Genomic DNA, 25,009 nt, shown 5'->3' with positions numbered 1-25,009 from the left:
TTGTCCCATCTGTTTTTCCTCTCACCTCTTTTTTTCTTTTCCTGCCTTTGGATTAACAATATTTTTCATGATTCCATTTTATATCTTTCGTTAGCTTTTAGCTGTAACTCTTTTTGTTATTTTAGTCATTGCTATACAGTTTATAGTACACATCTTTAAATTATCCCAGTCTACCTTGATATGATATTATACCATTTCATATAAGAACCCACAATTGTATATAGTTAACCCTTGAACAACACAGGGATTAGGGGAACTGACCTTCTGTGCAGTTGAAAATCTGTGTATAACTTAGAGTCATCCCTCCATATACATGGTTCCCCCATATCTACAGATTCAACCAACCACAGATCACAAAGTGCTATAGTATTTACTGTTGAAAAAAACTAGCATATAAGTAGACTCATGCAGTTCAAACCAGTGTTATTCAAGGGTCAACTGTACTTTCATTGCTCTACTCCCAACTCTTGTGCCAATGCCATGCATTTTATTTTTACATGTGTTGTAACCTCCATACTACATTGTATTTTTGTTTAAAATAAATTATCGTTTAAAACAAGAAAACGTTTATTAAACATAAGAAAATATGAGCACATTAAAAAGTACCAATTTTTATCCATAGGTATTTTTAAACCATTCCCATGTGACTTCAACACTGTTATTATTAGTACAAGTCAAATTACTTTTTCTTCTGGCTAGCTGATCTTGTAAGTAAAGTTGTAAAATGTTACAACTGTTATTTAAAAATGAAAGAGAGGGCTTCCCTGGTGGCGCAGTGGTTGAGAGTCCGCCTACTGATGCAGGGGACACGGGTTCGTGTCCCGGTCTGGGAAGATCCCACATGCTGCGTAACGGCTAGGCCCGTGAGCCATGGCCGCTGAGCCTGTGCGTCCAGAGCCTGTGCTCTGCAACAGGAGAGGCCACAACAGTGAGAGGCCCACATACCGGAAAAAAAAAAAAAAAATGAAAGAGAAAAATATTTAATAACTTAGGCCTGCAGTCCACCCAGTTGATGAACAGAGAGGTTCATCACCTCCCTGGACAGACAAGGGTATGTTTCTCTCCCTTCCCTAAGTCCACAGAGCACATTTTGAACTATGTGAAAACAAGATATCTGAACTCACTGGCTCCCACATCTGTGTAAATTTTATATTTTAAAAACTATTAGAGGGGACTTCCCTGGTGGTGCAGTGGTTAAGAATTCACCTGCCAATCTCCAAAATTTACAAGCTGCTTATGAAGCTCAAAAAAACAAACAACTCAATCCACAAATGGGCAGAAGACATAAATAGACACTTCTCCAAAGAAGATATACAGATTGCCAACAAACACATGAAAGAATGCTCAACACCACTAATCATTAGAGAAATGTAAATCAAAACTACAATGAGGGGACTTCCCTGGTGGCACAGTGGTTGGGAGTCCGCCTGCCAATGCAGGGGACGCGGGTTCGTGCCCTGGTCTGGGAAGATCCCACATGCCGCGGAGCATCTGGGCCCGTGCGCCACACTACTGAGCCTACGCTCTATAGCCTGTGAGCTACAACTACTGAGACCGTGTGCCTACAGCCCGTGCTCTGCAACGAGAGAAGCCACCGCAATAAGTCCGCACACTGCAATGAGGAGTGGCCCCTGCTCGCTGCAACTGGAGGGGGCCTGCGTGCAGCAGCGAATACCCAACGCAACCAAAAATAAATAAATTTTAAAAAAAAACAAAAAAAAACTACAATGAGGTATCACCTCACACCAGTAAGAATGGCTATCATCAAAAAATCTACAAACAATAAATGCTGGAGAGGGTGTGGAGAAAAGGGAACCCTCTTGCCCTGTTGGTGGGAATGTAAATTGATAAAGCCACTATGGAGAACAGTATGGAGGGTCCTTAAAAAACTAAAAATAGAACTACCATAGGAACCAGCAATCCCCCTACTGGGCATATACCCTGAGAAAACCATAATTCAAGAAGAGTCATGTACCACAATGTTCACTGCAGCTCTATTTACAATAGCCAGGACATGGAAGCAACCTAAGTGTCCACTGACAGATGAATGGATAAAGAAGATGTGGCACATATATACAATGGAATATTACTCAGCCATAAAAGGAAACAAAATTGACTTATTTGTAGTGAGGTGGATGGAACTAGAGTCTGTCATACAGAGTGAAATAAGTCAGAAAGAGAAAAACAAATACTGTATGCTAACACATACATATGGAATCTTAAAAAAAAAAAAAAACGGTTCTGATGAACCTAGGGGCAAGACAGGAATAAAGATGCAGATGTAGAGAATGGACCTGAGGACATGGGAAGGGAAACGGTAAGCTGGGACGAAGTGTGAGAGTAGCATTCACATATAAACACTACCAAATGTAAAATAGATAGCTAGTGGGAAGCAGCTGCGTCGCATGGGGAGATCAGCTCAGTGCTCTGTGACCACCTAGAGGGGTGGAATAGGGAGGATGGGAGGGAGACACAAGAGGGAGGAGATATGGGGATATATGTATATGTACAGCTGATTTACTTTGTTATAAAGCAGAAATTAACACACATTGTAAAGCAATTATACTCCAATAAAGATGTTTAAAAAAAAAAAAAGAATACCTTAAAAACAAAAATCCGCCTGCCAGTGCCTGGGACACAGGTTCGATCCCTGGTCTGGGAAGATCCCACATGCCGTGGAGCAACTAAGCCTGTGCGCCACAACTACTGAGGCCGTCTGCTCCAACTAATGAAGCCCGCACGCCTAGAGCCCGTGCTCCGCAATAACAGATGCCATTGCAATGAGAAGCCCGTGCACCGCAATGAAGAGTAGCAAACAGAGAAAGCCTGCACGCAACGAAGACCCAACACAGCCAAAAATAAATAAATAAATTAATTAATTAAAAAAATTAGAGTTAAAAGTGTCATCTTGAGTGGCCTTGACCATCCAAGTAGAAATAATCGGTGATGATAGGAACCGATGATATCTGCCAAGCTGTCTGCCAGCTCCTCTTTATTCCTTCCCCCCTTGACTCTTTCCTTGATCCTCTTTGACCTTTGATCACATGTTCTATACTATTTGCTCCTTCCCTGGGAAGGCAGTGTAGAAAAATGGTAAAGTATCTAAGCTTTAGAGTCAGAATGAGTTTAAGTCCTTGCTCATCCATTTAATAGTTGTGTAATCTTGGACAAGTTATTGCACCCTCGTATAGCTTACTTTCCTCAAAGTAACAACAATGGTACTTAAAGGACTGTTAGATGGATTAAATCAAATTATACAGGTAAAACTCCTTGCCCATAGTAAGTGGTCAAAATGTTAGCCATTATTATTTCATTACTGCATTTTGGGATTTTTATAGAGTGAATCTATGAATTCTACTTTTCTCAGCTTTTTATAGATTACCTTTTAAAGACATTTAAATAACAAGAAAAATATCATATATATTTTACCAGTGTAGTTAGCATTTTATTTGCTATCCATTTGGTATCACTTGCCTTCTGCCTGAAGGACTTCAACATTTCTTGGTCTGCTGGTGATGGATTCTTTTAGCTATTGTATCTCTGAAAAAGTCTTTATTTCACCTCATTTTTTTAAAAGATTTTCATTGGGTAGAGAACTCTAGGTTGACAGTTTCTTTCAGTACTTTAAAGATGTTGCTGCACTGTCTTCTTGTTTGCACTGTTTCTGACAAGAAACATACTGTTATCCTTATTTTTTTTTTTTTTTTTTTGCAGGGCCTCTCACTGTTGTGGCCTCTCCCGTTGCGGAGCACAGGCTCCGGACGCGCAGGCTCAGAGGCCATGGCTCACGGGCCCAGCCGCTCCGCGGCATGTGGGATCTTCCCGGACCGGGGCACGAACCCGTGTCCCGTGCATCAGCAAGTGGACTCTCAACCACTGTGCCACCAGGGAAGCCCTATCCTTATTTTTATTCCTCTTTTTTTCTTTGGCTGCCTTTAAGGTTGTCTCTTTATTACACATTTTGAACAGTTTGAATATGATGTGACTTGGAGTAGTTTTCTTCATGTTCCTTATGCTTGGGGTTCATTAAGATTCTGAACTGGGTGTTTATAGTTTCCAACAAATTTGGAAAAGTTTCAGCCATTATTTATTCAAGTATTTTTTCATCATGGCCTTCTTTCTCCTCTACTTTAGGGACTCAAATTCCATGTATATTAGGCCACCTGAAGTTATCTCACAACTCACTGATGCTCTGTTCATTTTTAAAAATTATTTTCCTTTCTGTGTTTCATTTTGAATAATTTATATTGGCATGTCTTCAAGTTTACTAATCTTTTCTTCTATAATGTGTAACCTGCCATTAATCCCATCCCATGTATCTTTCATCTCAGACATTATAGTTTTCATATTTAGAAGTTCAGCGTGTTCCTACTAACTTCTGCACATATGGAGTACAGTTATAAAAACTACTTTAGGGCCTCCCTGGTGGTGCAGTGGTTGAGAGTCCGCCTGCCGATGCAGGGGACACGGGTTCGTGCCCTGGTCCGGGAAGATCCCACATCCCGCAGAGCGGCTGGGCCTGTGAGCCATGGCCGCTGAGCCTGTGCGTCCAGAGCCTGTGCTCTGCTATGGGAGAGGCCACAACAGTGAGAGGCCCGCGTACCGCAAAAAACAACAACAACAACAAAACTACTTTAATGCACTTATCTGCTAATTCTAACCTCTGTGTCAGTTCTGAGTTAGTTTGATCAATTTATCTTCTCATTATAGGTCATATCTTCCTGTTTCTTTGCATGTCTGGACATTTTTGATTAGATGCCATATATTGTGAATTTTATCTTGTTGGATGCTGAATATGTTTATACATATTTTTGAGTTTTGCTTGGAGATGAAGTTAAATTACTTGAAAACTTGTAAATTTGACCCTTTTGGGTCTAGCTCTGAAGATCTGTTAGTTTGGCCCAGAGCAATGCTTAATCTAGGGCTCACTGGTGGGGCAAGATTCTTTTGTGTACTGTACCTAATGCCCTGTGAATCTTGAGGTTCTCCAATCTGGTCTGTGGGAACAGGCACTAGTCCCAGCCCTGCCAGCACACACAAATACTGTCCCTTCTAACCCTTTTGTATGGTTCCCCTCAGCAAGTTTCCTTACACGCATGTACGAATTGAGTACTCAGGTGAATACTCAGCAAGTTTCCTTACACGCATGTACGTATTGAGTACTCAGGTGAATACTCGAAGCGGACCCTCTGTAGACCTCTGGGGTTCTTTCTGTGTGCTATTCTCACCTCTCTACTACTCTGTCCTGTTAACTCTAGCTGTCTTAATCTCCCCAGACTTTCAGCAGTATGTCCTGAATTCAGGGTTCTGTACCATTTTCCACCTGGTTTCCCATACATTGCACCACAGTCTAGAAACTCTAAGTTAGCAAGCTGAGCAGTCATAAGGCTCATCTTTTTTCCCGTCACTCAGAGATATCACTGTCTTTCACTGACTGATGTCATTTGGCTTGAGAACTGCTGTTTCCAATATTTTGTCCATTTTTTAGCTGTTGTGGACAGAAGGATAAATCTTTTCCCTATTATTCCATCTTGGCTAGAAGAGGAAGTTTTGCTAGTTTATTATGTTTATTTCTCTGTACTGAGCCACTGTAAATGGCATCTCCGTTCAATCATCCCTCCTGATGGATTGGGGTCGAATCCTACATGGTTATGAGGCTGCCTCCTTAGATTGTTTCTGTGTGAGTCTTTTCACTAACTGCTTTAAAGGCAGTCATTCTTCTGTTTAGAAAGCACATTTGAAAGAAACAGTACTAGGGCTAAGGAATTTTAATGCTATGGTGAAGAATGTCTCAACGTTTGTGCAGTTAAGTCAGTCGCAAAGTGATTTTCATTCTATAGAGTTTCTGTACAAAAGATTTTTCTTTCATAACTCTTGCAAATGAAAAGAACATTCATGGGAAGAGCATGGAGATACTGAATGTGCAGGCAGGAAAAAGGAAGAATGACAGACTTTGAGAAAGGGATTGAGAACAAAATTTCTCTAAGAAAAATCATGGAACCAAGTCTCTGATACATTTACACATCAGACATTATCCTCTATATATTTTAGAAAATAGTCCTATTCTTTTCTTTCCTCCTACACAAAAATCCAATGTTTATACAACTAATATGCTAAAGTGAAATATTAATCGAGGCAGACGGCTGGAAGCATTATCATCATTATTATCCCTTAATAAATGTCAAAACAAAATATGTCAAGTTCATACAAGTGTAAGGTAGTTCATACAAGTGTAAGGTAGTTCAGGGCATGGGTTGTGTACTGGTGGCCCATGGGCTTTATTTGGCCTGCAGACATGTGTTTGGCTTATAGAGCAATGGCCCACACGATATTTTACAAAAGTGTGAATTTGTGCCAATATTTATAAATTGAAAGATTTCACATATAAAAGAGATTTCACATAAAAATCTTGGGAAAAAAGGAGATGTGGCAGCACTCAAGGTGGGTAGCAGATGTCCACTTTAGCTACAGTCTGAGCCCTTTAGTTCTTTACAATATCCATCATTCATTATTGTTTTCCTCTACCCTCAACTATCTTTGGCCCTTCTTGTCCCTAAAGGTACTGAGGCTAGTGACACCTACTCAAGGGTATGTATAATATTATCCCAACAAATTAAATTATATTTTTTAAATTTATAGAACAAATGTATAAAAGCATGACCGAAATATCTATTTTTTTAAAAGGAGAGATAGGATTCCTAGAAAGATACAATAAAAAGTGTACTTATTTTCTACCAATTTTAGGAAAGCTGCATGTGGGGCACATTTTAAAACTATAAATTCCTGGGCTTCCCTGGTGGCGCAGTGGTTAAGAGTCCACCTGCCGATGCAGGGGACGCGGGTTCGTGCCCCGGTCCGGGAAGATCCCATGTGCCGCGGAGCGGCTGGGCCCGTGAGCCATGGCCGCTGAGCCTGCGCATCCGGAGCCTGTGCTCCGCAACGGGAAAAGCCACAACAGTGAGAGGCCCGCGTATCGCAAAAAAAAAAAACCCTATAAATTCCTGAGGGTCTAGGAATTATCCCAAAATGTTTATTTTTAATCAATTCATAGATAATTCAGCTACAGCTCATGTTTGGAACCTCCAATCTACCCTACCTTTTGCTTACATTTCAAAAGGTACACATAAAAGGAAGCACAATTACAAAGAGCTAAAACAATTATATTAGAAAAGTATGCTCTGGCATAGTTTTCCTCCCAATGCACTCTATTTAAGCAGGAAATAAATCTGAACTTTGGGTATACAGTAAGAGTAACTCCATACATAGTCTTCAGTTTTCATGCTTCAACAAGAAAAGCAGAAGAGCAAGCACATTAAAAAAAACTGTTATATACCGAATTTCTATATACCAAAAATTTCTATATATTGGAGTTTCTTTGTAACTCAATGCTCAATAAGAGAAACGAAATAGATCTAAGTTCCCCTTTCAACTGTAAAATGATCCAACTTCAGCTGTACCAAATATTTATCAACCTCAGTTAAAAGAAAATGTTCAACTTAACAAACAAAACAGTATATTAATGGTGAGACATTCAAGTTTGCTTTTACTAACAGATTTCTAACTGGTAACAAAAGAATGGGGGTTAACAGGTCAAAAGTGTGAGAAATGTCTGACTAATGAGGTAATTTGAGGGGGGGGAAGAAAAAGAAAACCAGAAAAATAAAGATGTATTGTTTAATATATAAAAAAGGAAGATTTTGTATAAATTATTTTGAATAGCAAAGAGCTTTTTAGCATACTAAGAGGGTACATGTAAAGTTTCCTCTTAAGAAGACTAAAACATCAGTTTGGTACATTGTTCATTAGTGTTTTCTCCTGGCTCTGGTGACATTACTGAAAATGAAGGCTACAGAATAATAGCACCCCTGGAGGGGACCTGGAGATACGAATAAAAAGACAACTTCAATTTTTGTACTTTTCAATCTTGTACAGTACACATGTTTTATCTATTCTAAAATATAAGATACTTTAAAATAATAAAACAAATTTTACCTGCTATAAGAATTAAAGTCTGTGGGCAAGAAAACTGTTCACTTAATAAAAGATCATCTAACTACTTGCATAAGAATAGTATACAATTCTTAAGTAGAAAAGAAAAAAGGACGTGAAGACAGTTAAGGGAAAGGGTTAATAGAGATTTTTATGTTTCAAAGAACTCCAGGATATAATTCCACTTCTCCAAATAAGAGCAAATATCAGTCAATTTATATTGTGACTGAGTTTTAAAATTTAGAAACTTTTGGAGTTCTCCTATCAGACACTTTCTACACCACCACATACAAAGCATGCAAGCCTAGTGAAAGAGTTGATTCAAAGGAGAAGAAAAGAAACTTTGTTAGCAGTCACCAACAGTTTGGGGCTCTGTAAATACAGCTGTCAACCAAACCAAAGGACAATTTTTAAATGTACTAAGAATGGAATGGAGAGTTGGTCATAAACTGTTCTTAATGACCGCACCTTAATAAGATCATTACTTCTAACCCTGAACTAAAAGTTACAAATGATTTTCACTATTAAAATTACCTAGTGTGTAGCAATTAAGTGCACAGGCATTGGGACCAGACTACCTAGATTCAAAATGCTGGCTCTTCTGCTTAATTACTCTGAGCAAATGAATCTAACTCTACCTCGGTTTCCTTACCTGAAAAAATGGAGATATTAGTAGTATCTACCTTAAGATTGTTTAGAGGAATTAATTTTTTACTAAACAGTACATTTTATAAGTGTGTATTATCATTAGTATCTAAACATCCTTATAAAAAGTAACCCAGCCTCAACTACATCTTCTAGTTTGCCTAAAGCATTAGCTAAGATAATTCGATGTATTAAAATCAGTAAGCCCCTTCCATATTAGAAAAAAATCACTAGGCAAAATATCTGTTTCTCAACTCAACAGAACAAATTTTATATATCTTTAATTCTTCACATTCTAATCTTTCTACTTCTAAAACAGGTTGGTTTTCCTTTATATACCACTATTTGGGGCATTTGGGGTTTTTTTTCTGGCCTTTTTAACATTGAAAGTTTTCATAAAAAGTAAAGAAAATGAAAACTATGTCTATAATCATGCTTTGTTTACTAAATTTTACCTTTTTTCTATTTAACATTATATTTTCATGTTAAAAACCTCTTATCAACCTAATTTTTGATGATCACAAAATTCCATTATAAGGATTTAGAATAGTACTTTAAACCATGCCTCCTCTGTAAGCTATTTATGTTCGTTCCAATTTTATACCATTACAAATAATACTGTGATGAGCATGTAAACATTTTTAAAAGATTTTCAAAAGGACACATTTTTGTCTTTATTTAACAGTTTATAGGAACTTGATGCTAGGAAAACCACAGGATAGTAGGGAGAAGACCTTGGGGGTAAAACAAGCTGAAAGTAAAATACACTACCAATGCAAGAACAACTGTTTGAAAGCTCCTGAACGACTGCATAAACTCAGATTCCAACATAGACTATGGAGTTCTCTTTCACACTTTCTATGTAAATTGAGGTAATTTTTTGCCTCCTTGATTCTGCTTGTTTTAAAATATGCAATCAATCAATCAATAACTAAATAAAAGATACTAGTCACATGAGAAGTTATGGTTAAGACAATTGACTGGAGTCAGACAGACATGGATTCAAAATCCCTACTCCACTACCAACCAACTGTGTGACCTATGGCAACTCATCGAGCCTCTCTAAGATTCAGTTTTCTCATCTGTAAAATAAGAATAATAACATCTATCTCACAGATTTGTTGTAAAGATAAATAATATCCTATTTTAAATTCTTATAGTAAATACACAAATAGTATCTCGTCATTGTAATCATTTTCACTGTTCCTTTAAGTGATCTGAAAGATATCATAAACATACATGTGTGGTTTGTGTATAAATTTTTGGCTTAATCTACAGATTATAATGGCACGGGTGCATATTTAAAAACTGCTGCATCATATAATTAGCTTTTAAAGTATTATTCAGTCTAAAAAACTAATTGTCACAATATAGAGAAATGAAAACCTTTACAATGGCCCTCATTAGGGTAGTAAAAGAGGATTTAAATAACTTCTTAAAAGATTAATAGTTTTAAAGGTATCATAAACATGAATTTTGCTGTTTATACATATACCATTGAAACTGTTTCTCTTGAGACAATAAATTCCTGATTAGGTCTTTTTCACATGACTAGGTCAAATATATTTTTAAAGATGCTGTCTAAGTGAACCAAGAGTAATTTATAAACTAGAGTAACATTATTTTCTCTAGATTTTTTTTTCTTCCAACTATTTGGTAATACAAAAAGCAGAAAAGGAAAATGCACCAGCCACCATTATATATACTTTATTAATCAAAGCAATGGCAATTAAACCTTTAGATGATTTGGCCAGCTAAGACACTATTTGTAGAGGCCTACACTGAATTTTGCTGTTACTTAACAATCAACTAGGTGACTTCAGGCAATAACCAAGTATTTGTAGATAGCCAAGAAGTTTTGTAATATGTTGTTTCAGGAATTTAAAAATAAATCAAGTCCTGAGTTGATAAAATACTGAATATATTTTTGAATTTTACTTTTTACATCACATGTGGTATAGCAGATAAAACATTTATCTGAATTAAAAATGGAAAAATGAGTTTCAAAACTTTTTTAGGAGTTGATCTATCTGCCAAGTATAATGCTAACATCTAAGAAAAGGATAGAAAATTTTTTTGTAGCCAAAGCAATTTGCAGAAGAGATTCCCAATTAATTTACAATTTTGAATCCTAGTGATAACTATCATAATAATAAATAAGTACAAAGACTGACAGTAAAGTCACACTAGTGGCACATAAAAAACCCAACTACTATATAGCACGATATTAAACAACAGGATGAGGTTTTTATTTAAACACATTTTCTGAATTTATGGTTTATATGGCCCCTTTTAAATACAATCCCCAACTGCAGGTTAAGTGACCCAAGCAGTAACTAATCCACATAAACTGAACAAACATCATACACACTTTACTCGGAGTCAAGATCCTTTGTCAGCTTGCTCTAACAAGTAGCAGATAGCAGCAAATGATAAATATCTTTGATTCAGTCAGTAGTTGGCTTATTGAGCAAATTCAAAAAGTGCTGAGTAAAATCACTTTCTATTTCAACCAATCTTCCCAGCTTCACTGAGTTTCCTCATTACTCTAGGCCCCACATTACACTTGACCACTGCAGACTGCAATAACCCCTATACCTTACCCTTCGTTTTCTGCAGATGTGGATTTAGGCCATCAATGTTCAAATTTTCAACTTCAAAGTGATAAAGCCTATAAATCAGTTATCCATCTCCCATTACTCTCCCAACAGTGATTATTTCTAACCTTTACATCTCTCTTCAAACTTCAAATTTTTCATCACTACCGAATCATAGTTAAAAGCAGACAAGCTTGCCTCTTCTGACGGCACTTTCTGAAGATAATTGCATTAAGTGTAAATTTTCTTACAGAATTCTCTTATTTTCATTTCTATTCTTTAACAGGCCCACATCTATCTTTGTAACATTCCCTTCCATCTTACAGAAAAAGCTGCTCTCCTCCTGACCAAAGATAACAACTCTCCCTAGAGCTCACTCCTTCCCATCCAGACAAAGCCTCAGAAAAAGAGAGTATTCTTTTTCACTCTTTCTGGAACTTTAAATCTCTTAATCTCATAGAATCTGTTCTTTCACCATCTTCAATTTTACAAAGAAATTTTTTCTGACTCATGAAATCATTCAGATCATCTGAATCTCATCTATTTTGCCACCAAATACCATCCTCCATTTCAACTTCCTTCCTATTCCTCTCCTTATCAGTATAGTAAAATGGTGTTGAAGGTAATAACACTCAACTGATCACACTGTTCTTTTTCTTCTACTTTTCTTCCATCATCTTTTGTTGGCTCCCTATGGCATCTGTTGCTACTGGTCACAGACTCCTTGACAGACTCTCCTCATGCATCACCTTTAACATTACACTTTCCTAGTTCTCTTACTCTTTAGGTACTTCCTTCTCTGTCCCCCTACTCCTCTCATTTTCACATGCCACCTTCAGCACTTCTTAACACTTCCTCTCTCCTGAATTGACTCACTCATATCTTTTATTCTGCCCTGTGATACACCATGCTCTTTCCCAGACATTAATAACATCTTCAAGACAGCTCAAGCTCTACCCAAGTGAATCCTGTGACTAAGCCACACTTTCTTCCTCAAAATTTTAGAGCATTTATTCATTGTTTTCTAATATATAATGGCTTCCTATCTTTCCTGTGTTTTTTTTTAACCTAGATTTTAAGTTTTTTTGGTAGGAACCTTTTCCTTTTATTTTAAAATATTTCTCAATATACTGAAAACAATTCTGAACACAGAGCAAGCAGTCAGTCACATACTTTACAGCTGTATAATTAGTTTATCTAAGAAACAAAAGACATTACAACAAAAATTAATTTATATTACTTGTAAAGCATTTATAATTGTTGCTATTTTAACTGTAGTCAAATAATCCTGTGGGTATTTTTTCCAATTTCCATATTTTTCACATTTTCACGGGGGCATGGCCGATTTGCCCATTTTATTTCTTTTAAGATGTCAACCAGTTTAGTTTTAAAGTAAATATGTAGCTACTATGTCTAAAAAGATCTTACATGTAAAACATCTGATAACCAAAGCATAGTCAGTGACCTAATCAAAACATACTAGAGAGGCTAAAATCCGGGAGGATGAAGAGATAAGCCAAGCTTTTTTCTCAGTATAATTAATCATATTTCTTAGGTTGCTGTTTTGCCCAGTATATATAGATGAAAAGGGAAGTGAAAGGTAAAGAATTCTTGTAAACTGAATCCGTGGGCTGTGCCCAATCATTTTATATATGTAATGACTCAGGAATAAAGCTCATGCAACTTTCTGAGGTAGACATTATTATTTCCATTTTACAGATCAGACACAGAGAGATTAAATTACTTATCCAAAATGACTCTAATTACTAAAAGAGCTAAAACGCAAACCGAGGACTACCTAAATTCAAAATCTGTGCTCTTTCTACTATACTATACTTCCAAATTTATGTTTGAATGTTAATTATAACACCGCCTAGATTTAGTTTTCACAAAAGCTAAACATTTAAGAACAGACATAAACATATTAATTTTGTCTTGTTAAAGGTTAATAATAATTTAATATTTCAATGGTAGGTTAAATACTGATTTTTTAAAATTATATGAATGATACATACTTACTACAAGGAATTAACTATGAAACAATGCAAAGTATAAAGTACTAAACAATCTTAATGGCTGTGAACCAGCCTCCACAGAAAGTAAATCTAGTTTCTTAATTATCTTCTAGGTCAAGGCACTTTAATTAGCATAATGTATGTGTTAGCTATCAAGTGATAAGTCAGTAAAACCAAGCCTCCTATCCCCCCAAAAACCTAGCATAAGATCTATAGTTTATTCAGAGGTACTACAACCAAATCCCATTAAACTGGAAACAAACAGCGATCAGATGTTAGGCAGTCTGGAGAAAATAATAATTGGATCCCCAATATCTACTCTCTTCAGTTTGTTTTGGGACAGCCAAGTGCCCAGCAAAAAACTATAATTCCCAGCGTCCCTTTATGTACAGATGGCCAATATAAACAGTCATTGGGTAAGACTTTCAAGAAAATTCTTTAAAAGGATCTGACTCAGCTGGAAGCCATACCCTTTTTTGCCATTTCCCCCATTTCTTCCATATATTCTGACTAGAAGGACAACATTTTTATAGAATGCTAGCAGCCATTTTGTAACCAAGAGGGCATCTTGAGGATGAAAGCCATGCAGTAAGGAGGTAGAGAAGAAAAAAAAGATGTCTGGGTTCATTGCCATGTCTTAAAACAGCCAGAGCAGCTCTGGAGTCGTATGCCTGGACTTTATATTAGAGAAAAGGAAATCCCTATCTTCTTAGGTCATTGTTATGCCAGGGTCTCTTGTACTAGCAACCCAAAGCAACTTCTCATTGGAAGAAGCAAAACAAATAATTCATTGCAGTGGTCTTGGATAGGGCAAACACAAAGAATATTTCCCAAATCAGTTCTCCTATTAAGAAAGATGCTAAGGGCTTCCCTGGTGGCGCAGTGGTTGAGAGTTCGCCTGCCGATGCAGGGGACACGGGTTCGTGCCCCGGTCTGGGAGGATCCCGCATGCCGCGGAGCGGCTGGGCCCGTGAGCCATGGCCGTTGAGGCTGTGCATCCGGAGCCTGTGCTCTGCAACAGGAGAGGCCACAGCAGTGAGAGGCCCGCGTACCACAGAAAAAAAAAGAACAAAAAAAGAAAGATGCTAAGAGTTGTACTGTGGATTCTGTAGTTAAATTGTCAAATAAATTAAAATGATAAACAGTTGGCCATCTGTAACCACAGGTTCCACAACCACAGATTCAACCAACCTTGGATGGAAAATATTTGGGAAAAAAAAAATTACAGAAAGTTCCAAAAAGCAAAACTTAAATTTGCTGCATGCTGGCAACTATTTGCATTGTATTTACAATGATTTACACAGTATCTACACTGTATTAGATAGTATAAATAATGTGAAGATGATTTAAAGTATATGGGAGGATTTGTGTAGGTAATATGCAAATACTATGCCATTTTATAAAAGGGACTTGAGTATCCACAGCTTTTATATCCATGGGGGTCCTGGAATCAATCCCATGGAGAATATGGAGGGACGACTGTACACATAATCATCTTGGAGATTCATAAGGTATATTAGTATATTAAAGGTTCTAAAAGGGTGCGCAAAATCAGTCAGGATAAACGTCTACAAAAACTTACTAAAGAATTTTAGGTTATAGGCTTCCCTGGTGGCGCAGAGGTTGAGAATCCTCCTGCCAATGCAGGAGACACGGGTTCAAGCCCTGGTCCGGGAAGATCCCACATGCCGCAAAGCAACAATGCCCATGTGCCGCAACTACTAAGCCTGCGCTCTAGAGCCCGCGAGCCACAACTACTGAGCCCATGCTCCTAGAGCCTGTGTTCTGCAACAAGAGAAGCCACAGCAATGAGAAGCCTGCGCACCGCAATGAAGAGTAGCCCCTGCTCACTTCAACTAAAAGCCCGCACGCAGAAACAAAGACCCAATGCAGCCAAAAATTAATTAATTAAATTAAAAAACAAAAACAAAAACACATACCCTTTAAAAGAAAAAAAACAATTTTAGGTTATGTTACACAACACTCCTAGGGGCATAGCAACATAAGATTCACAAATATTAAGTAATATATCTGTGTGACTGTGAACAATGTACATTTAAACATACTAGAATTTATGTACCTGATAGTGTTAACTTTCAAAATAGACACTTTGGGAGGATAGATACCTTTGTCCTCAAACACAATATTATCAGAGATATTTCTGGGACTGTCTTTCTAACCATGTTTACAGTCCTATTTTAAAAATCACTCCTTTTACTTTATAATCATTTTTCATTTTAATTGAAATTATTAAATCCTCCTAAATCATTCACCTTTCTAGATCATGAATATATTATTTTATTGAATCAAACCTATTCTCAAAGAAGAGATGTGCTACTACAAAGGATCTTCAAAAACAACATGCCATATGCTCTAAAAAGTAACTCCAAAACAGGAGATGTGTAGGGTTCTAAAAATGAGTAGTTTTGGGAATTCCCTGGGGGTCCAGTGGTTAGGACTTGGCACTTTCACTGCCATGGCCCACGTTCAATCCCTGGTCAGGGAACTAAGATCCCACAAGCCACGCAGCATGGCCAAAACAAAATAAAAGGGTGGTCTGAAGAGGATGACATTTATTTTCACAAGTTCCACGAAGTGTGTGAAAATTAGGCACAGGTTACATATATCAACAAGACCAAGTAATGAGTGGAAGAAACAGAAACATGCAGCCCAAGAAACAAAGTAGGGCCATAAACTTTGAAACAGAAAAAGATATTTAAGTTCATATATTACCTTTACCCAGGGTATTAAATAAATAAATAAATAAAAACTGTTATAAATAAAAGTATACCAAAAATAATAATAGCTAATATTTATTAAATACTTAGTATGCATTAGGCACTGCTCCAATTGCTTACATGTTTTAATGAATTAATCATTTAGTCCTTACAACAAACCCATAAAAGAGGCCTGGTAATTATCCTTATTTTGTAGATGAAAAATCCATGAGGGTTTTCCACAGGGAAAATTTCCACAAGGTCACAGAGCTTATATATCAGTCAGAAATTAAAACTCAGGCAGCCTGGCTCCAAAGTCTAGGGTCTAAACCCCATGCTATACTGTTGTCTCTAAATCAAAGAGGAATGGTCAACACAATGCACAGCTGCATCTAAAAACAATTCATATATATTCAGATCAGTACCTACGTTTGTAAAGTTTTTACATATGATTTAATTTTTACCTTTACAGCTGTTCTGTGCCAATATATCCTGTCAATAGATTGGCTTACTTGGCTTGAACTCAGATGATTAAATACATGTGGCCACAGACTAATCCATTTATCTGCTATCTTGGAAATGTGCTCTCTCTGTGTATCACCAGTGCCTAGTACAGCGCCCGGCAGAAAACAGGAATTCAATGTACGTTTACTGAATACAGAACAATTAAAAAGGGGGCTGGCCAGGGCTGCCCTGGTGGCAGCAGTTGTTAAGAATCCGTCTGCCAATGCAGGGGACAAGGGTTCAAGCCCTGGTCCGCGAAGTTCCCACACGCCGTGGAGCAACAAAGCCTGTACGCCACAACTACTGAGCCTGCACTCGAGAGTCCGCGAGCCACAACTACGGACGCCCGTGTGCCTAGAGCCCATGCTCCGCAACAAGAGAAGCCAATGCGTTGAGAAGCCAACGCAATGAGAAGCCCACGCACCGCAACGAAGAGTAGCCCCCCGCTCGCCGCAACTAGAGAAAGCACGCACGCAGCAAGGAAGACCCAACGCAGCCCAAAATAAATAAATAAATAAAATAAAATAAATATATCTTTTTAAAAAGGGGGGCTGGCCATCAGAATATGGTTAGATCAGTCCAGATTCATCATTACGGCTACTAGAAAAACACTCAACTGGCTTGGTTTACCAACAGTGATTCTTTAATATCCCTTTAGGTGGAAGAACAATATCATCTATTTTTAAATTAAATCTCAGTATCTCAGTACAATCTTAAAACACCCTTGAAGTTAGATGAAGTCTTGATGTACACACATAAACACTGAGAAAGATTAAGATGAAATCTTATTTTTTAAATGTAGCTCTGGGGCTTCCCTGGTGGCGCAGTGGTTGAGAGTCCGCCTGCCGATGCAGGGGACACGGGTTCGTGCCCCGGTCCGGGAGGATCCCACATGCCGCGGAGCGCCTGGGTCCGTGAGCCATGGCTGCTGAGCCTGCGCGTCCAGAGCCTTTGCTCCGCAACGGGAGAGGCCACAGAAAAAAAAAAAAAAAAAAAAAAAATGTAGCTCTGTTTGGTCTTCAGCTATATAATGAGTATGATATATTATGTGATCACATTAAAATAGTTTTATTTAAAAATTGAAGGAAATTCCCATCAAATTTTAATAATGGAAAATAATATAGTCTAGATTTTTTCTTTGTAAGTGTAAGAATTATATAACTATGAACACTGAAGGATATGTTGGCTTGAATTACAAATAAAACAGCAATACTGCCAGGTACTGTGTAATAACACATATACTATCTGTTATTTATTTCTGTATACCTCAAAGCAGTGCCAGAATTTCAAAATTCTGATTGAATTCAACTGACTGGTACATATCCACAATATAGTTTTAGCTAGTTTCGATCTGATAATTGAATATTCCTAAACTAAATTATATTTATTGTATATTTTAAAAAATTATAAGTTATTTTGCTTTTCTAATCTAAGAGTTGTTTTTTTTTAATTTAATATTTTATTTATTTATTTAATTTGGTTGCACCGGGTCTTATTTGTGGCATGCAAACTCTTAGTTGAGGCATGCATGTGGGATCTAGTTTTCTGACCAGGGATCGAACCCAGGGCCCCTGCACTGGGAGCTCGCAGTTTAAACACTGTACCACCAGGGAAGTCCCTAAGAGTTTTTTTTAAATTGAAGTATAGTTGATCATTTTTTTAAAAAAATGAAACACCTATTTCAGCTTTCATAAAGTACAACCATAAGGATACATTTTAGCTTTTATAAATTTTCACACAGTACTTAGAAAACTGGTATATGTTGCATATGAATCATCATGTGAAACTCATTCCTTCACTTCTAGAAACTAGCATCAGAGTCAAATCAAAATAGACTGTGTGAAGAATGAATTTAATCAATATTATGTTCAAATAATCCTATGAAATTACATCTCAGCAAAGTCAAGAATATGAAAGACATTGAGAGAATGAATTTGTCATTCAAAACATTACAAATAAGGGAAACTCCTGTGTCAAAACACTGATTATTTCTTTTCACTTCAACATTATATTTTCCAGAAGAGATATCTGACTACACTAAGACCTAAAATAAATAATCCCTTAATAGTTTAAATGTGTATTTTAAAAATTACCCTTTTCTAGAGAAAGTGCTTAAGTAATACTTAAGCAGTGCTAAGAGTAACTAAGTTTCTTAAAAGGGTTCTCTTCTTTTAAAAAATTCTCAGGCTCTATCTTTCTTCCTAAAAAAAAAAAATACACCAACTTAGAATATTTTTAACACATTCTCAGATTATATAATCATTCTAACCTTAATTTAAGTTATTCAACAAGAATGTTTCATTTTTGTTCCACAACTACATGAGAAATAAGAGGAAAAGCATTAAAATATGAAAATGATATAGAATACAAAACATTCCATCAGATATCCTTTCAACAAAATAACTCTCAACATCTTGGATGCAAATTTTTCTGAACTGAGTAATTAAAAAAGCATGTGTTTATGTTAAAAGAAATGAACAATCTACCAATAAGGAAAAAAAGAAGCAACGCTTTTAATTAAAAATGTTTCCATTTCTACCCACTTTAGTTTCTACTCACAACACAATAAACCAATAAAGAAAACTTTGATTTTTTTTTTTTTAAGGTGCTAAGGGGGGTGGTGCAGCTGAGATGAGCTACATGTACAGTTTCTTCGAAGCTGTGCATCAGTAGTTAACAAGTGACAAACACCATTAAAATTCACGACATAGTGTTAGCTTTCAACCATCTCAAACTGCTTAGGAACCTCATTTTTGTTGAAGGGAATGCTTTCTTGTGGGAAGAAATAGTCTCAGGACTTCCTTGGTGGCGCAGTGGTTAAGAATCTGCCTGCCAACGCAGGGGACACGGGTTGGAGCCCAGGTCCGGGAAGATCCCACATGCCGCGAAGCAACTAAGTCTGTGCACCACAACTACTGAGCCTGAGCTCTAGAGCCCGATAGCCACAACTACTGAGCCCGTGTCCCACAACTACTGAAGCCCTCGCGCCTGGAGCCCATGCTCCGCAACAAGCCCATGCTCCATGCTTCTCGATGAGAAGCCAGCGCACCGCAACGAAGAGTAGCCCCCGCTCGCCGCAACTAGAGAAAGCCCACACGCAGCAACAAAGACCGAACGCAGCCAAAAATAAATAAATAAAATAAATATATTTTTTTAAAAAAGAAAAGAAATAAAGTCCCTCATGCAACTCTCTGTTCAAGTTAAAACCAATAAGATGGTTTTCTGTTGGAAAATTCAATTGTACCATATGGCAACTAAGAGTCTCCATTTGTAAAAGAAAAAAAAAAAAGCTTCCCCAGATAGAAAAACCTTGAATCAAATTCCAACACTTAAGTTGAAATGATGACTTTCTCTATTTCCTGAAACTGTTGTAGTACACAAGAGCAATTAAGCAGTTGGTTGGATTCAGAGCATACTGATATAAATGATAAACATAAGGACACTCAAGTTTCTCCTCTCAGTTAACTTTGAAAAGGAAAACCTCACAACTAGGTACAAGGAATTGAGGAAAGTGTTAAAAATGTGATATTTCTCCTCACTTAAAAAAAAAACTATCAAAAATAATATATTTTAAATTATAAATCTAAAGGAAATGACTATATATATCATATTTACCTCATTTCAGATGATGGGAAATTGTAATACAAATTTCCAAACCTTTAGGTAATACAGAAGTTTCTGTGATGATAGAAATATTCCATATCTGAGCTGTTCAAAACAGGGGCTACTAGCCACAAGTGGCTACTGAGCACTTAAAATTTGGCTAGTGGGGGGAGGGAAGGACTGGGAATTTGGGATTAGCAGATGCAAACTATTATATATAGGATGGATAAACAACAAGGTCATACTGTTTAGCACAGGGAACTATATTCAATATCCTGTGATAAACCATAACGGAAAAGAATATGAAAAAGAATATATGTATAACTTAGTCACTTTGCTATAGAGCAGAAATTAAACACAACATTGTAAATCAACTATACTTCAATAAAAAATTTTTTTTTAATTTGGCTAGTGGGAATAAGGAACTGAATTTTAAGTGATAGCTAATTAAATTAATATAAATTTAACCACATGTGCAGCTCTAAGGAACTGGAGGGAAATATTTATACCTTAAATTCCGATTCAAATAGTAAAAATCCTGTAGATGGGCATATACATAGTTGCTTCTGAAACATATATTTTTTTTAATTCTTGTGATTTATGTAGAGGAAAATACCAAAACACAACATAAAAATGTTGCTGCATTTGTGGGAATCAAATTTTCTATACTCACCTTCTAGAGAGGACTAGAATACTGGTTTGTAAGTTGGCTCCATGTTGTAATTTCTTAGGGCGCTTCCAAAAATAAGGATGTGTGGGTCTTACCCCCAAAGATTCTGGTTTAATTGGTCTGAATTGAGTCCTGGGCATAAAGATTTTTAAAACCTACCCAGGTGACTCTAACATGCAGCCAGAGTATCACTAAACTAGAAAGAAAATAAGAAACTGTTAAGTATAGATGCAGTGTGCAACCAAAGACATTTCTTTGCTGGTAGGCAAAGAGGGCCTTCCAACAACAAGGATTCAAGTCAAAACCCCTGAGGGCTATGGTGTGTTACATGTTCTAAACATTCAGGAATGATTTGGGTGTACAATCATAAGTTTTTGCTATTATTGAATGTTATTCAATTATGTAAATGAGATGAGAAAGGAAATAAACTAAATACTGAATGTCAATTTGCACTTGCCACTTTTGCATATATTAATTTCATCCCCAACATACCTTGGGAAGTAGATATTATTAAATTATTTAAAGATGTGGAAAGTAAATTTAAAGATGTTCTCTAGGATTTGGACACATGTTTCTCTGACAGTAAAGTCCACATTCTATATACTACAGCAGAATTCTCTCTGAGGAAGTTTGTTTCAATAAATTTTCATACTGGAATCAAAGAAAAATAAAGAAAAAGCAGGATTCAGTAGTGGAGCACAGGATAAGGCAAACACGCTTAAACAGGTGCTTAAACCAGTTCCTGTATTTCCTAAGCACCTGATAGCAAACCCGGGGAAAAACATGTTCATCTGTGGTTCAAATCTACAGTAGCCTCAACACTAGACCATTTAGAAGTTGCTGCCTTTCTATCCTAAGAAGTTAAGTAATTGGTCTCCTACTGCCTCACAAGCTATTAGCTACAGTCATACATTCTTCATACAGGACAGAACAGGATGCTTATTCACAGTGACTGACACTAAACAAGAATAAGATAGGGGTCTTAAAGATATTTTCAGGGCTTCCCTGGTGGCGCAGTGGTTGAGAGCCTGCCTGCCAATGCAGGGAACACGGGTTCGTGCCCCAGTCCGGGAAGATCCCACATGCCGCGGAGCGGCTGGGCCCGTGAGCCATGCTGCTGGGCCTGCGCATCCGGAGCCTGTGCTCCGCAACGGGAGAGGCCACAACAGTGAGAGGCCCGCGTACCGAAAAAAAAAAAAAAGATATTTTCATTTTGCCCCCTAGACTCACAGGATTACTGGGATTACTCCTCGTGGAGCAGTTTACAGACCACAGTTTTGATGTGACATGCTTACAATGACTATGTAACTTTAACTTAGATCATTGATGTTCTATATTAATTACTCATTAAAAGCTTTTAAAATCCAGTTCCTGGGTTGTTCAACCCATCTTAATTCTCAAATTAAGAAAAGTTGTCAGTGGAAAAATTGGAAATCCAGAGCAACAGACCCTCACCCTTCCCAGCAGCACTAATCCTTCTATTCTGAGACCCAATATCCCTTCTCCTTTTTCAGGCGCCTGCGCATCCGGAGCCTGTGCTCCGCAACGGGAGAGGCCACAACAGTGAGAGGCCCGCGTACCGAAAAAAAAAAAAAAGATATTTTCATTTTGCCCCCTAGACTCACAGGATTACTGGGATTACTCCTCGTGGAGCAGTTTACAGACCACAGTTTTGATGTGACATGCTTACAATGACTATGTAACTTTAACTTAGATCATTGATGTTCTATATTAATTACTCATTAAAAGCTTTTAAAATCCAGTTCCTGGGTTGTTCAACCCATCTTAATTCTCAAATTAAGAAAAGTTGTCAGTGGAAAAATTGGAAATCCAGAGCAACAGACCCTCACCCTTCCCAGCAGCACTAATCCTTCTATTCTGAGACCCAATATCCCTTCTCCTTTTTCAGGCTCCAGCAGTGTAAAGGGACATTAACTCAAATGAGTCACACTTGGTTACATCAGAGGCCTGAGAGGAGAAAACCTTCAATTCTCTATTCTAATTAATGGCACAGACTTCTCCCAAAGCATATTCCAAAATAAGAAAATGTTGACAGGAGTAACTCCTAAAATGCACAGGCTTGGAGTATGGCAGTGTTTCCTTTCGATTTCAGTTGGTATTAATTACAATTTAATTATACCACAAAAAATGTTTTGTAGTTTATTTAATAATGTCAAACTCTTGTCAAAAAAAAAAAGAGAGACCACTGTAAAGCAATTATACTCCAATAAAGATGTTAAAAAAAAAGAGGAAGAAGCTGCAGCAGCTTATTCTCAGTAGTCCCTTTCTCTAGCTCATTTGGAATGGGCAATAAGATGAGCTGGAAAAATACATACTCAATTGATACAGGGGAAGTTACAATGCCCTCATCCAATCCCTGACCTATTAAAAGCAGAATAAAGCAAGGATTTGACCTGTTTTTCTTAATAAAAAAATACATAAATTCCATTCATTTCAAAATTGATACCTATCATCTACCAAAAACAATTAGCCAATTCTCACATTCACTTCCTGCATTTGAGGCATGCCTCCAGAAAAACATAATGTAAGTTTTACAACTTTTGACCCCACCATAGTATCAAAATCCATCTTTGCAATTGACACTGGTTTTAATGGTTTGTGTATGTGTGTTTATTGTGACATGAAAAGCTATTTATAAATATTTTCAGATGCTGGTAATTACCCTCCGAAAAACAGCAGGCTTTACATGCAAGTAAAAGTTTTGGTGGGACAAATGTAAATTCAAACCTACATAATAGATCTTTTAAAAAAGTTCTTGTATCAACTATACTCCAATAAAAATTAAATAAATAAAAATTTTAAAAAGTTCATGTAAAAGTGAAACACACTTCAAATGAGTTCCTTTTCTTACTAACTAACCCTAGATATTTTTTGTATTTTTAATTCCACCTTCCATCCTACCATTTCCCCGACACATACTTCCACAAGGCCTCATCAAAGTTAGTTAGAATACAAAATTATGAAAAAAGTATAATAAACTTAAGATTGGACAATAAAGCAGTCAATTGGCCTCTGTACGAATTTACTGAATCAATACATATATGAACTTAATAAATAATGCTAATGATATTAACATAAGAAATAATTTGTATCATAGCACCAACACAAACAGCCAATGAGCAGGAAGCAAGTTTTCACGTTGACCCTCCCAACCCAGTCAACAAGAATTTGGGAAAATACCAACGCTTGTTTCATAATACAACGACTTCCATTTTTTCCCCATCCTTTAGTAAACTCTGTAGACCTAAATTTTAAAATCTTTCTAATTAGTTACCTGCACTCTTCAACCCACAGATCAGGTGTCCTACATTTCATTTAGGTCCCCGCCTTGAAAACAAACCCGATTGCCCCATTTTCTGAGAGGTAAACTCAGCTCCAGGCAGCTCCCCATGAAGTCACCGCGTTTGTTATTTCAAAGATGCAATTAAACGAAAATGACACAAGGCTGTCCAAGAGATTAGTTGGAAGTGTATGGAGGTGTCTATCATATATGTGTAAGGCCACTGAAAACTGTATTGCTGTTAACCTATTTTAGTGGTAATATTTCTCCCCATTCCCCCTTCTCCAGTGTATTCACAACAGAGGGAAATTAAACTTTGTAAAAACTTCCTTGCTTCTACCAAACTTTAGCTTTCCAGCTTTCGGTACTACAGTATCTTGTAATGAGTAAAGGCGAGAGGTAGAGGGGTGGTTAGCTCCACTCAGAGAAAAGCAATAAAAGAGCTTGCATCAGGCAGTGTCTCTCCCTCTGCCCCCTCTTCCCTACCACCCAACCCCCTCTTCTCCGAGCCCTTACATATACACATTCTTCTCGGCGGCCTCTAACCACACCATGTCCACAATCATTTACAGAAATTAGAAACAGACTCTGGGAGCCCTTCCCTTAGCACGCACAGAGCAGAGATGTAGTAGCAAGATGGAGCAATGTCACTCTCTATTACCCCACAATCTCTTACCCCCTCTGGGGTTTAATTCCCGAGAATCCGACTTTCCTCCGCGGAGAAGGTGAAACTACCTAATTCACAATAAAACATCATCTCATCCCTCCCCACCCCAGTAACCCCACCCCCACCTAACACACAAAAACACTCCAACCAAAAAAAGTTCCTTCCACCAGGGCAACAGCGTTGATTTTAGGGCTGGGGCAAAAACAGAGAGAGGAGGAAGAGAGCGAGCGCGGTGCACTTTGTTGGGCGCTTTCCGCACACGCAGTTCAGAGCCCAAGGCAGCTCTTGTCCTTACCCGCTC

General features: G+C 37.4%; 1 protein-coding gene and 1 non-coding gene across 2 annotated transcripts in view; one reads left to right on the top strand and one right to left on the bottom strand.

Annotated features, from left to right (window-relative positions):
• PTPN13 (protein tyrosine phosphatase non-receptor type 13) overlaps positions 1–24,421 on the bottom strand; it is a 230,421-nt gene extending 206,000 nt beyond the window's left edge. Inside the window, exon 1 of the mRNA XM_007465716.1 lies at positions 24,036–24,421. The gene's annotated coding sequence lies outside the window, so the exon portion shown is untranslated. The remainder of the gene's footprint in view (positions 1–24,035) is intronic.
• TRNAE-UUC (transfer RNA glutamic acid (anticodon UUC)) lies at positions 15,681–15,752 on the top strand. Its single transcript has one exon. It is a non-coding gene; the product is annotated as a tRNA-Glu (tRNA).
• Positions 24,422–25,009: the final 588 nt, after the last annotated feature.

This window comes from Lipotes vexillifer, unplaced genomic scaffold, assembly GCF_000442215.2.
Source record: "Lipotes vexillifer unplaced genomic scaffold, Lipotes_vexillifer_v1.1 scaffold301, whole genome shotgun sequence".
NCBI lineage: Eukaryota > Metazoa > Chordata > Mammalia > Artiodactyla > Lipotidae > Lipotes > Lipotes vexillifer.
This window is presented reverse-complemented; position numbering and strand designations above follow the sequence as displayed.